At 38.6% G+C, this 15418-nt stretch overlaps 1 long non-coding RNA gene across 1 annotated transcript; it reads right to left on the reverse strand.

The window, feature by feature from the left end:
• Positions 1-488: 488 nt before the first annotated feature.
• On the reverse strand, positions 489-10407 carry LOC123867298. Its single transcript, XR_006796378.1, has 3 exons — positions 10396-10407; positions 6862-6868; positions 489-545 (listed from the first exon to the last, which is right to left on the reverse strand). It is a non-coding gene; the product is annotated as an uncharacterized LOC123867298 (long non-coding RNA).
• Between the last annotated feature and the right edge of the window lie 5011 nt (positions 10408-15418).

The raw sequence follows: 15418 nt of genomic DNA on the forward strand, positions 1-15418 counted from the left end.
AAGTGCGGATTGGCAGGGAGAATATGATGAAGAACTCTGTAAATTGAATAAAAAATTTTAAATAACAAATGAATAAATAAATATTCCCTGTAAAATACATTTGAATAGTATAGGGACTGTCACCCACAATCCAACCGTTGGGATTCAAACGAGCGAGATAATCCCACAACACAGGGAACGCGCCAACGATTCAAAATGGCGGGCGACGCGTGCGCACAATCGGCCACATGCCACCGACGCGTATTAGCATAATTGAATATTCTATTGTACGGAGCTAATGCAGTTACAGACCCCTTACCTGACGATAAAACATCGCTGCATCGCTTACTTTGACTGCACTATTAGGCCGGCCGTATATTGTCTTATCATTCGTTCACGTGAACTACATAAATTTTCAAACCCTAAGTGGTTAAATTTTCAAAAGGTCCTTTGTTAGCGGGTGATGGCATCATAATAGCTACCTATCTGCCTGCCAAACAGGCAACAGCCCGATCTGTCAAGTAGTTTCAGCTGTGCTTGATAGATCTGTCAATCACTCAGCTTTTCTCAGCTCTTTTTAGGTAAGAAATTTTAATTAATCAGAAAGTACCTGACGCTTATCGGAGGACGGGCTCGGCTTGACACCTTCTAGTAGGCGTGCGATTAAAACGCAATATTTTAGGTAGGTATTCACCAGCGATCGGAAATTTGGGTGCAAACATGTATTTAATTTTTAAATAATTTTTAAATACATATCAAAAATTGCGCAGGTATGTATTTAATTGCTCAAAGCGCAAAAGCATAACCTACCGAATAGAAGGCCGACGTCTTCATCACTGGCTATCACCGCTATTTTTATTATTATGTGCGGCCAGCCTTAATTAATTACCAGTAACAATTTTACCCTACTGTTGCACCGAGTCGGCAGCATTTTTCGCCAATAGGTACATTCGAAGAGTATAGAATTACCTGTGTAGGGTGGGTATTGGGTAATGCCCCATCTGTCGTCGTCGGGCACAATGCACAGATTTATTGTCGCGAATGCGCTCACGGGGCTTGCGGGGATTCGGTTTTTGTCGGCTATCAAGTTTCCATTAGCTAATTTCATATCGATTTCGCTTCGCCGGTGAAAGTTTTCGCCCGTGCCCGTGCGATTCGGAATTGATGGATCGTTTTTATTCATTCCCGAACTGTAAACGAGTGAGCGGAGTTCCGAATTCGAGTTTTTATGAACGAAATTGGATTGCGGCTCGCATAATTTAATCTTCGGGATGTAAAAACAAGAGGAGAGTGCTCTTTGTTATATTATAGGTAGGTTTGTATAAAATGATAATTTGATGGTACAACTCTGTTGAGCTTTTGCTTTTATCACATTCAAAATCCCTGGTAACAATTTTATTTAAATGTATCTAACTGACAGATCTATCAGCAAACAGCTTAAGCTACTGAACGGATCGGGCTAAAATTTGGCGTGCAGATTGCTTTTATCACGTAGAAATTTGAAAACAAAGGATTTTTGAAAATTCAAACCCTACGGGGGTAAAATAAGGGTTTGAAAGTGTAGTGGATGAAGACGAAGGCAGTGAACAAACCCTACAATTACTATACTCCTGATGCTCTGCATTCGTGTCATTCTCTCAAAGTTTAGTTTTCTGAAGTTTCCCTTTCAGCCCGTGTGAACGGTGTGTTTTAATTTTTAGAGGGTTTTTGTGTCAGGGGTTGTTTTAAATTTAATTTTTTCAAATGGGCTCAGCTCGCGACCCGACACGAATGAGTCTTGTGCTGAGTTTCTTGCCAGCTCATCATAGTAGAGTTAGAGTTTCCTTTCCGATCTGGGCGGTCTTATTTTTTGATATAAAACACTAGGTAAGTACATCATTATGTAAGTAAGTATGTATTTTAAACGTACGTAGGTATAGATGAAGCTACTTTTTGCTAAACACCACGATATTAATGGGATCTTGCGCTTATTTCGTGTGGGGTTTAGAGCACCGTAGGCATTTATATTAATTGAAAACGCTAAACAGAATTGCTAGCGTCATCAATATTACGCCGTATGAAGGGTGGCCACCTCCGCGTCCCTCCGAAACATCTGCATTATCTTACCTCCAGCGTCCCTCCAAATCAGTTACTGCACGGGCATTCACTAAAGTGCATTTGCCATTTCGCCTGTCAAACCTTACAATTATCTTTTTACACAAACACATGCAAAAGTTACCTCTTATGCGACAGCTATAGAATATAAAATCCATATTGGATTTAATGACATTTTCGAGTTGAGCATCAATAACAACTATCTCCAAGTATCAATGAAAAAGAAGCTATAATGTACCAGAAAGTAGGTTTAAATTGGAATAACTGTGTGAAATCGGCCATGGAGTACGCACCGTTTAAGCTAAGAGGGTAGTTCACATGTTGGCGGTGCAATTTATCAAATTTTATACGTTCGTGGGGCAGCGACATGTGCGCGGATGGAGCGGACAATCGCAGGGGGTGAGGTCCGGGGAAGGGGGGGTTGGAATTAAATATGGAACGAGGTGGCTAATGGATTAAGCAGATGAGGAAGCTGAGCGCGTCACCTTATGGCACGCAATCAGATCTCGCAGATGCGCCTCGCTGCTGCTAACCTTATTGGATGTGCCGTATTGCAATTGTGTTCATACGGGGATGCGAGGATCGAATGATTACTTACCTATTGAAAATCTCAAGGGAAGAATACCGCACAGCAAAGTTACCTATACATAAAAATGGTTCTGTACTTTGTATCTAATACTACAAGTACCTACGTAGTTCTATTATCTAAACTAATAGTGTTATAATATCCATAAACGCCAAAGGGTTGTCAGTCAGCAGGTCTGCTTTCACAGCCCATCCACTTAATCGATTTTGTACTACAACTACAATAGTACAAATAGCAAGGTAGTAGATATGCAAAAATACTGGTGGTCCATTGAGTCTAATGTGTGGACGTGGCACGCGCGATTAAGTGCTACAATAACCACAACGCAACAAACGAGCTTAACAAAAACAAAACTTAAACAAACAGCTATGTAAGTACTAACAAAAAAAAGTTTAACAGATTACTTATTAACCTATCCGCGTATTTAACTAATTTTTTAATCTTTCTATTGTCACAGATAATATCTGTAACATCTCTGTTACAATTACTAATAAATAGTCACTAAAATACATACAGAATATCCAAACGCTGCGCAGCCTCTTGTTGATTTTCAATGTTTTTTCTTCTGTTTTAGGGTTTGTTGTGTAAAATGTGTTCGTACATGAGCAAATGCCGCACAAGCGATGCCGAGCCGGCAGCGACGCGGCGCGGCGGCGTCATTACATCGCGCCACGTGCGATGTGGATATTGCGATCACGGGACACCACTGCACCGACTCCAAAAAAATCTGGAAAAAGTGGAAAAAAAAATTAATAACATTTACATTATATTTTACGCATTTTATTACACAGTACGCATTACATTATTTTACATTTACGCATTACATTACACAGTATATTTTACGCATGCTCAAAATTTGAATGGTTAAAGCGAAAAAAAAAACGGGCTTAGTTGAGAACCACCTCCTTTTTGGAAGACGGTTAAAAACAGCGATCTTGTGAAGATTAAGTAAGACGATTTTTCTTTTAATATTGTCAGACTTATTTGCTAAGTAGATATACTACCAGCCCAACATAACGCAAAACAACAAAGATATACCAACTTAAAAAGTTCGTAAGTAATATGTGGTCTAACCATTAGATATATTTTGGGCATATTTTCTTTATTGTTTCTTTGGGGGAGCAAAAAATCTCTAATAACTCTGATTGCTGGTAACGTCTGACTTGCTCGGTATAAAATATTTTTCCGTGTCTCCAGATCAGCACGGTACTGCATAGCATAAGCTAACTTCATGCTCATCCTGTTCAATACTTCTGTCTTCATCTTTTTGAATCACCAACCAATCACAAATATACTTTAAAAAAAACATTTGAAATTCAATTCGTTTATGTTTTCAAAAAACATTCTAAACTCAATAGAAAACATAATTTCGTTTGTGATTGGTTGGTGAATGGTGGTTCAAAATAGTTAGCGTTTAGTGAGTTTTTTGTCTCTATCATTTGTACGGGATTACGTGACAGAGAGAGAGAGCGCTATACTAACTTTTTCTTTATATCGATAGAGTGTGAAATATTTCAATTTGTGGAAAATAATTGTTACAGTCTTTTCCTGATGTTTTCGTTTTGTGCTGACGCTCCCGACTCACCTATTCACGTGAGTGATGGATGGCGGCGTCGATTAGGGCCGGCGCTGACCTGTTCTTTCATATCTCGCTAATGGCTGACACCTCGCAGCGATTGCTGGATGTGCTCTATTGCTTCTACCATTTATATTTTACCTATTAAGTTACTTCTGGCCGAAATTTGGCCAGAAGATATAACTAGCCACTGAGCTCATATTTTGTCATTTATTTTTAATCCATTGAAGGTTTTATACGAAAAAGTATTTCGATATCAGTCAGTGAAGCAGCAATGTAGATCCAACCAATGTCAAATAAGCTCAATGATTTTATTATTCAGTGTGAGACACTGGGTAGATAACCACCCCGCTGTAAACTCGCTAGGCAGAAGTCAAAGTTTGGCTTTTGACGAAGCGTTCTGGCTTTGGACCTTACTAAGGTTGTTATAGTCCAAATATTAGATGGGTAATTGGTCCACTTCCAGCGTGTTATAACACCAGGGCGTCAGCACCTGTCGGTGTTGGCTGTCAGACGTACAAGGGTCATTACTTAGCCTATTACAGCCGCCAGTAATTAATACACGAACACCCACTTGCCTTTTTGCCCCCGAGGCAAGGGTTACGTGCGGAAAGCGGTGAGGGAAATCAATATTCATGGAAATTCATTCAGCACCTATGTAACATACAGAGATATTAATTGGTAGAGCTTTGAAGTATTTTCTTTCACGCTTCTATCTCATACAATAACAATAGAAAGTAAAGTCCCAACTCACTCACTGACACCGAACCAAGCACAGCTTCTGAGCTGCATGGGTCTAAAATCTAGATCTTAGTTCTAGATAGGATATTAATTCTTTTTTCTCCAGAATCTTATCCTTGATATTTATTTCAAGATCCTTGAATCCATACTAATATTATAAATGCGAAAGTGTGTCTGTATGTCTGTCTGCTAGCGTTTCACGACCCAACAGTTTAACCGAGGTACAGAGTTAGCTTACATCTCGGGGAAGGACATAGGCTACTTTTTATCCCGGAAAATCAAAGAGTTCTTCTCGGTAGGAACAGCATTCCGAACCAGTGGTAGATTATTTTGACGATTCAAAACCACTTGTAAAAGTTTAATTGAATAAAAATAATTTGAATTTGAATTTCCCACGGGAGTCTTACAGGCCCATCCGTTTAACCGGTTTAAATAAGAAGGTAGTTTGATACAGAGGAAGCTTGCAAACCGGAAATTAACATAGGCAACTTTTCATGCCAGAAAATCGAAGAGTTCCCGCGGGATTTTAAAAAAAAAACGAAATCCACGCGGACGAAGTCGCGGGCATCATCTAGTAAGAAATAAAATAGGTAAGTAGAGAAGTTTCCAATCTACAGTAAATCAGCTCTTGACAATGTCACAGGTACCGAAGACCGTTGTTGTGGGATCAAATAGTAATTAATCCCCCCCCCCCCCCTTCCCCCGCAGTCAGCCGACGCACCCCTGAGCGACATCGCGGCGCCGAGCGTTCAGGTGACCACCGCTGATGGGTACGGCTGGCGGAGCAAGTGATGCTCTGTTGAATAGAATAGAATAGAATAGATTTTTATTCAAGTAGACTTTTTCAAGTGCTTTGGATTCGTCAAAATAATTTATCACTGGTTCGGAATTAGGTAGATGGTAGAATTAGGTACTAAAATACAGGTTGTAACTAGAACGCTAGCAAAATCTTAACGTTATCATTATACCTTACACAACCCAATGCCAATTTGCCTTATTTTGTAGTTTAAACATAGATATGTAGTTTAACTGATTTAGTATTTTTCAAACCCGCATTGTACCTATACCGTGCAAAACTCGGATCAATACCCCGCCTACGACGTGGCATTGACTTCTAATGACCTATTTATGGAACGTTCGTTGACCTCTAGTGTCAGTCAGATGTTTTATTTGCAATATATTGTGAACTTTTAAAAATATAGGACTTTAAAAAAAACGTAGTTTATTTACCATAGAATCTTGTCAGTAATCATCAGTACTATCACCTGTCTTTGTTTTTGCTAGCGTTCTGGTTACACCCTGTATCTCTATAAACAAATGTCGCCTATCGTTCACATAATCAGAGACGATGCGCCAAGCCTCGTCAGTGATCAGATCAGATGTCGAGCCTCCGGAGACTCCGTAATTAATGTCTTTCCTATACTACTACCTACAGTTAGAGGTGCGTGCCCGGGATGGAACCCCCGACCACCCGTATAGGAGGCGGACGTCTTAACTACTAGGCTATTAGGTACCACTCTCAAGTCCCACGGCTGGAAAGTTAATATCCGATAATTTCGATTGTGTGGATGAACTCGTGTCGCCCACCGTTCACACAATCAGAGGCGATGCGCCACGCCTCGTACAAGTGATCACACGTCGAGCCTCCGGAGACTCGGTAATTAATGTCCTTCCTAGTTCCTACTACCGACAGTATAACTCGTACATTAAAATATACACTTAAATATATTAGTTAAAGAAATAAAAATTAAAAAAAAACCGATGAATTGAGAAAATCTCCTGCTTTTTGAAGTCGGTTAAAAATAAAATAAAAACCGACCTTAATAACCACAAAAATCAAACAGTAAAAAATAATTTAAATTATTACCGAATAGGTAATATGTACCTATATACTAGTGTTGTTATTGATATCCATATCCGTAACCGAAACTATCGGATATCCGAAATAAAAAAATATCCGTAACCGTAACTGAATCCGTAATAAAAATTTTGGATAGTTTCGGATAGGGCGGAGTCTAACTAAATACTACACTCGTACGAATTAGTGTTGTTATGGAAATCCATATCCGTAACCGAAACTATCGGATATCCGAAATAAAAAAATATCCGTAACCGTAACTGAATCCGTAATAAAAATTTTGGATAGTTTCGGATAGGGCGGAGTCTAACTAAATACTACACTCGTACGAATTAACTGTGCACTCCGCTGGAATGCGACACCTTTATCGGTTCACATTTTACAGTTCCTTAAAAAATTAATATCCGTAACCGAAACTATCAGATAATCCGAAATAATTTAATATCCATAACCGTAACCGAAACCGATATTATTTTTTACCAATATCCATATCCATATCCGGATCCGAAATTATATATCCATAACATCCCTACTATATACCTAAGAGAAGTTAATGTAAGTACATTTTTTGGAGCCGCTGTCAAATTATTATTAGTCGCATGAACCGTCTACTCTTCATATTGTTTGTGACTCCACATTGTCTTGTGTTGAAAATTGATGATTTTATATCGGCAATAACCTGACATTGAACTCAAATTAAATTCAAATAGGTACAGTTATTCGCTATTTCATTAAAAGCTCAATAGTCAAATAACCCGGCTGCATAGGCATACATTTTGACCCAATAAGTATAAGGACAATCAAAACATCAAAATTCCGCAATTATTTGGCAATTGAGAAATCCAGCAACATGTGGCAGACTACACCGGCAAGAAACTCAGCAGTTACTCTTTTAGAAATGTAAAGTGTTACAAATAAAAAAAAAATTAATGTCTTCATATACCTATGATGAACATTAAAATTTGACTCTACGTACAATTTGGTGAACATAAAAAATTTAATCCAGTAAAAGGTACACCGATTGTCGAGTCAATTCATAACAATCGCGATATAAAACGAGTGACAATAAACGTCTAAAGCACTCGGGGTCGTAAAAACATAATTTCACCCGCGCCCTCTCCCCCCGCTCCGCGTCATTACAGCCACAATCAACGCTTGTAATCATGATCACCGTGTAACCTACAGTAAAGGTACACGCAAACGAACAGCGGGTAGATTAGCTTTTAAGATGTGTAAAACAATTTGAGCCTCGATAGCTCAACGGTTGAGGAGCGGCCTGAATTCCGAAAGGTCGGCATTTCAAACCCCATCCGTTGCACTATTGTCGCACCCATTCCTGGAATAAGCTTTACGCTTAATTGTAAAGGAAACGGGAGTATTAGTCATGATTTAAAAAAAAAAGTGACTAAAATTCATTTGTACTCAATCTGGAATCTAAACTACAATGACAGGTGTTACGCTGGATGACTTCCTTCATCAAGAAACGTGCCGACAAGAGTCAAATAACGCCATATTATACCAAATGCAGACTACACTCGCCGCCTTCGTTCCCTACCATCGGAGCGAACGGACGTACACACTAACTTTAATTTTATTATAATATACCTACTATTTAACGTAACCCTATTAATTAAACCATTTCACAAACAAAAAGGCGTTCTACTTCTTCAACCAGTTCCGGATAGTCGCCCCTAATGTAACTTAGGTCTAAATATGGTAAGTATTGCTGTTCGCTTATGATTCTTGAACTTCTTACTTCTTCAACAATCTCTTGGATTTCAGTGCGGTTCTCACTATTATTTAGAGCACTTCACGGGGAAAATTTTACAGACACATTCAATGCTTTCTCTGGAAAAGAGAAGCACTAGATTTAGACCTGTCTGACTTGTTTAGAGATTGTGTCCAATCTAGCCACAAATGTTACACGATTAAAAATATCATTAACGATTCAAAATAATTACCAATAAAGTTATTTGATTCAATAAAACGCTACAATTTCGACCGAGCCCTTAGAGGTAATCCGCGGTTTACTTTGCAGCTAAAGTGTCATTAGAATATTGCCCGATTACCCTCCGGGGCGTATTTTTAAAGCTCCGTACAGAGTTAATGTGAAAAGTTTAAATTGAAATTTGATCTGCCGCCATTTCGCCCAATTCCACCGACTCCTTAATTAAAATGGAAAAAGTACAACTGTAATATCAATGTATCAAATCGTTTTACGATTATATTCTAAAGTAACCACCATAGTTAACCACACGTTAATTCGTATTATATTAATTTAAAAAAATTGGGATAGCTTAGTGCTCAGTCCCTCACCTACTCGGGAGTCAAGGGTTCGATCTCAGACTCTCTAACAGCTAACTTAAGTTATATTTGTTTTAAGCAATTAAATATCACTTGCTCTAACGGTGACGAAAAACATAGTAAGGAAAAGGAACCCTGCATGTGTGAGGGTTCGCCATAATGTTTATAAAATGGTGTGTGAAGTCCGCTAATCCGCACTGGGCCAGCATGGCAGACTATGGCCTAAACCTTTCTTATTCTGAGAGGAAACCTATGCTCGTAGCGGGCTGGCGCTTGCTGATCGATCATGATTTTCCAATCCAAATAAAACAATAATATTTAATGAGAGCACGGTTTAGGTGTGGTTCGTGGAAGGCAATTAGCGATATCTGGCGATTACACCAATATGATCTGGCATCGAGCAAACAGCGTGATTAGCTGGCAGTGAGAGCGCGCGGCACGTTCGGCCTTTCCGCCACTATTTAGCGAATAACGAGAGCTTATTGCTATTATGACTTCATTGGTAGATTCATTAACCACGTAGCGATGGTATACAGATAGGTATATGTTTAAGAAGTCGTGACTAAAAAAATTAATATATACGACTACCCTACCGAAAAACGAACTAATAAATCGGTCAAGTGCGAGTCGTATTTTTCGTATCGTATTTTTTTAACGGCAATTTTGAAATTCTTCAACTTGTGTTTCTTTGTACTGCATCGAGGACTTCTGCAAAGTAACACCTGTTTCAACACGACAATAAAATGTATAAATCTGATATTATGTATACAGTTTTTTTTTGGGTGTGAACGTTTCTTTGGAGACAGTTGTGGTTTGTGTGTTTTATGTGTGTGTTACCTGTTGTTTTACTTTAGTACTGTGTATCTCAAATAAAACAAAATAAATAAATAAACAGTATAATCACATCGGCACTCAAGGGTGGAATAAACACCAGTTCAGGTTCCACCGAGTGAAGCACCCTAACCAAACCCTAACCCGGCCGTGTTCGCAAAACTATGACGCTCGACCTGACTGTTTGACTGTGAACTGCGAAACTGTTGAGGCGAAATTGTGTACAAACTTTTCTATTTGTAGCGGTTGCCACATTCGCAAGAAGATGTCGCTTCTAAACTCAATCAATCAACAACGCTCGAAACACGAACCCCAGCCTGATAACTCACGACCTACGCCTAGATGGCAGCACGGGTAGCTTAATTGGCATACAAGGAGAAACACGCAACTTCCAATCGCATTGACAGAGCGTTTACCAAATTGCACTATATATAGAAGAGTCAACGTCTAACCGTCGGCCCAGCTGGCGCTACCGAGCACAACACCGCTCGGTTGGGAAATTTCCCTATTGCTACGGTCGAGCACACAGACACACAGCTCCCGTACATATTTCGACAAGATTTTATTAAGTACCACTAGGTACCTATTTTTTACTATCATTTACTTATAGTAACTACATCATGTGCCCATCGCCAGCTTTTTATTGAGCCGGAGTCTCTTTTTAGAACGAGAAGGGTTTGACCAACGTCTACCACGCTGGTCAAGCGCGGGTCGGCACTACACACAATTTTACGGTATTCAGAACCAGTAGTAAATTATTTTGACAATTCAAAAAGACTTACTAAAAGTTTACTTGTATAATAATATTTAAGTATATGCTATTCTTTCAATTCAATTCAATTTAAAACATTTTTATTAAATTAGAATTTAAAAGTACTTTTGAATTGTCAAGAGCATCTACCACTTAGTAAGTAAACTTTTAGTAAGTCTTTTTGAATTGTCAAAATAATTTACATTTATAATAAAACATTTTTATTAAATTAGAATTTAAAAGTACTTTTGAATTGTCAAGAGCATCTACCACTGGTTCGGAATGCCTTTCCTGCCGAGAAGAACCAGCAAGAAACTCAGCGGTTGCTCTTTTCAAAGATTTCATATACAACATTATGCCATGTGTAAGAGTAACTGAAGTCCCGCGCATTGCTGGATCGAGCTGCAGGTCAAATCCACGCTTTTTTATCATTTACATAATCTTTGCAAACATTATGGAAAACTCTCAGGCATGCAGGTTTCCTCACGATGTGTTATTTCAACGTTAAAACAAATAATATTGTATGTATCTCTGATTATAGTACAGTGGGGCCACTAAAAATTGTGAAATAAAAAAATTTTCAAAAGAAAAATAAAACCGACTTCAAAAAGGACAAACACTAAAAAGTAAAAAATAACTTTTGTTTAGCTACACGTGTAATGTACCTAGGTATGAAGTCGAGCGAGCATATTAAAACAAAATTAGAAATCCAAGAGTGAAGCTCGCCCGACTTCATACCTAGGTACATTACACGTGTAGCTAAACAAAAGTTATTTTTTACTTTTTAGTGTTTGTCCTTTTTGAAGTCGGTTTTATTTTTCTTTTGAAAATTTTTTTATTTCACAATTTTTAGTGGCCCCACTGTACTATAATATGCTGTGCCCAGTTAAAACCCTACTGTTTACTAAGCTATTACACTGATCGCGAGCAATTTGCTCCTATCCATTGAGGAGTTCTGTTCTCCATCTCCGAAGATATTCATCAGATCTTCACCAAATTTATATGGGACCACCTGCACAGTATACCCTTTCAAACAAAAAAAAAATTTTCCAAATCGGTCCAGGGGTTTTTGAGTAATCGGGGAACATACATAAAAAATATAAAAAAAAAATAAAAAAAAAAAAAAAAAAAGATTCCGACGAATTGAGAACCTCCTCCTTTTTTGGAAGTCGGTTAAAAATGGGCTTTTTCTGTAACTAAGGTGTGTGTCCGGGATTCAATCCCGGATTCTTCGACTAGGACGCCGACATCTCAACCACTAGTCTATCGTCGCAATTGATTATAGCAAAAGGTAACTAAGCACTTACACTAAGTATTTCAAGTATTTATTTGCTCCAAAACATGATAACAGGATCTTATTAAAATGAACAATTTTTTACGCACTAATAGGCATGCAAATATTTATAATACATGGTTAAATCTAAACTTATGCTAAAAGTAATAATATCTATTTAAGTTATTGCCATACAAGGCTACAAAAAACAAACATATTAGCGACTCTACAGACGGCGCAGTGCCGCGTGCTGGGCGCGCGAATGCACCTTGTCAGCTCACAAATTGACGTGAATTGTTGTCGGCCGATCTTTGTCACGCTGACTGCAGCCTGTACACCGATGATGCGTCTACCCACATCTCATGCTGCTGGAAGAGATCTCTTCTTCCTATCAGGTTCCCTCCTAGCTCCAACTTTCCAGAGCTGATAGACAAACAAGTTTTTTTACAAGTTAAGTGACCCTTGACCGCGATCTCATTTGATGATAAGTGATAATGCAGTCTAAACTGAAATAGTTTATATTAAACCCATACACAGGACGTAATTTGGTTTTAACGCGGTGTCGTACCGGAACGCTAAATCACGGCTTTTCCAGAATGATCGCAACTAGCTACGGCCGAAACTTTCCTCCAGACCAGAGACAATTTAAACATTATAAATTCTAAAGTGTCCTCATCGGGAATCAAACTAGAGATCTCCAGACGTATAAGACCATAACGTTCACCAGTAACTACTATGCCATTTAATTCTTATCTAGCAAAGACTAGATCCTTGTCCTAACATTTTACCACACCGAATCGTGTCGCATGCCGATGACCGTTCGATTTGCCCCTAATCTCTAATTATTATTATTATTATTATTATTAGCCCGAACTGTCCCAATGTTGGGCAAAGGCCTCCCCTTCTTTCTTCCACCTGTCTCTGTCTATAGAAATTTGAGGCCAGGCCGACATGTAGGCATCGAGTTCGTCTCGCCAGCGACGCCTCGGCCTGCCTCGACGTCTTTTAAAATTTTGTCTCATCCACTGTGTTGTGGTCTTTGCCCACAGTTCATCGGACATGCGCATAACATGTCCTGCCCAGTTCCATTTTAGTCTGGCAGCTTTGTCTCCCACATCCGTTATCTGCGTCTTGGAGCGCAGTATGCTGTTTTTAACATGGTCTGTCAGCTTTACTCCAAGGATGCTGCGCTCCATTGCCCGCTGGCAAACTCTCAGTGCGGACTTTTGATGATCCGTCAAAGACCAAGTTTGAGCACCATATGTGAGGATGGGAAGAATGCACATATCCATGAGTCTACGTTTTAGATTTAATGAAAGGTTTCCCTTCATTAAATCTTTTATGGCCCAATAACCCTTCCAGGCGTTTTCGGTCCGTCTCGAAACTTCTTTATCCTGTCTCGCCTGAAAAGAGACTATTTGGCCTAAGTATATGTATTCATGAACATATTCAATCTCCGCACCCTCTACTTCTAGCCTACGCTTTGTGCTGTTTGTCATGAGCTTGGTCTTTGACATATTCATCTCAAGTCCGACCCCGACGCTTACCTCGTTGAGCTCAGCAATCATAGCCCCCAACTCGGACGCTGACGAAGCAAAAAGGACTATATCGTCTGCAAACCGAAGGTTAGAAAGCCTTTTTTCCCCGATGACGATACCCTTTCCCACCCATTTTACTGCCAATTTCCTGAACACCTCCTCTAAAACTGCAGTAAAAAGTTTGGGAGAGAGTGGATCTCCTTGCTTCACACCTTTTTGAATGTGGAAAGTCGGCCCCGTTGAATGTATTTTGATGGATGCTGTGCTCTTGTGATATATTTGCTGTAATATTTTAATGTATTGGGATGGGATATCTTGGCTATTTAAAGCTTCAAAAATTTTGGAGTGTTTTAAACTGTCGAATGCCTTTGAGGAATCTATGAAAGTGGAAGGTCGAACTCTAAATGTTTTTCAATTAATTGATTTATTGTATGGAGATGATCAGTGGTAGACAAGCCGCGTCGGAAGCCAGCCTGTTCAGCAGGTTGGTTTTTATCTAACTGTCCCGATATTCGATATTCTATTATTTTAATAAATGTCTTATATAAATGTGATATCAGGCTGATAGGACGATAATTACCTACATCTGTTTTGTCGCCTTTTTTGTGCAGTAAAATGATATTTGAGTGACAAAATTGTTCAGGTAAATTACCAGAATGTAAAATAGTATTAAACAATTTTGTTATATGTGGAAGTAATACAGTCTCACCTAATCTTAGTGCTTCTGTAGTAATTCCATCTTCTCCGGGGGCCCTACCATATTTCATACTACAGAGTGCACGATGGACTTCACAGTTTGAAATAGGTTCAATGTCCATCGAGCTTGTATCGTGATTTATTATAGTATCTACGGGGATTAATTTATGGTTGGAGTCGGAATAAAGAGATTTATAAAATTCGGTACTGATATGCAGAATCTTTGACCTATTTGTCTGTTTTAAACCTTTATGATCTTTTAACGCGTTGATGGAAGTTTTGTTATTCTGTATACCTTGAATGGCGGCCCTAAGGGAAGTGTTTTTTTCAAGAGCTGTTTGTACTATTTTCGTATTAGAGTTTCTTATGTCTTTTCGTATACACCTTTTGACTATTTTGTCTTTTGAAGCGTACTCAGGTGTATTTCGAGTCAACTGTTGTCTCTCCTCTATCAAAATTTTGGTTTCATGAGAAAGTTTTCTTTCTTTTTTCTTAACAGTTTTAACTTTTTGGCTAGCTATTTTTAAGTTATTGATGATGTTATTGTATTGTAGGTTTACTTCTTCGCATAGTGTAGTATCTAGGGAGCTAAAACTGTTTTTTAATTCCAAACAAAATTTATCTTTACTAGCCAAAAGTGAAATCTTGTCTATTCGTCGTATTGTGTTTTTAATTAAACGCATTCTGTGGAGTTTAGAGTTAAATTTTATTGTAGCGCGTAATATTCTGTGATCTGAGTTGAATTTAAAATTGTTTAGCACTTCAATATTCTTTATAATATTTTGATTAGAGGAGAGACAAAAATCGATCTCATTTTTGGTAATACCGTCTGGAGACATCCATGTCCACCTTCGGTGTGATTTTTTGTAGAAGAAACTGTTGCTAATACTAAGGGTTTGTCCAAAGGCAAATTGTAATAGTCGTTTTCCTCGGTCGTTTCTGGAACCATAACCATGAGGTCCGAGGGTTTTTCCATCGTCGTTGTCTTGTTTAGATCCAATTTTTGCATTGAAATCACCCAAGATGAGATTCCAAGTTCCCTTATGTTGGTCGTGAGCTTTATCGAGTTGATCGTAAAAATCTTCTACCTCTGCATCTGAATAAGAGGATGTTGGAGCGTAAACTTGTATAATTGTAAGAATTTGTTTAACATTTATTTGCAGTCGTAATATAGCTATTCGTTCTGAGAGC

The sequence above is a fragment of the Maniola jurtina genome, chromosome 8 (genome assembly GCF_905333055.1).
Source record: "Maniola jurtina chromosome 8, ilManJurt1.1, whole genome shotgun sequence".
NCBI classification, from domain to species: domain Eukaryota; kingdom Metazoa; phylum Arthropoda; class Insecta; order Lepidoptera; family Nymphalidae; genus Maniola; species Maniola jurtina.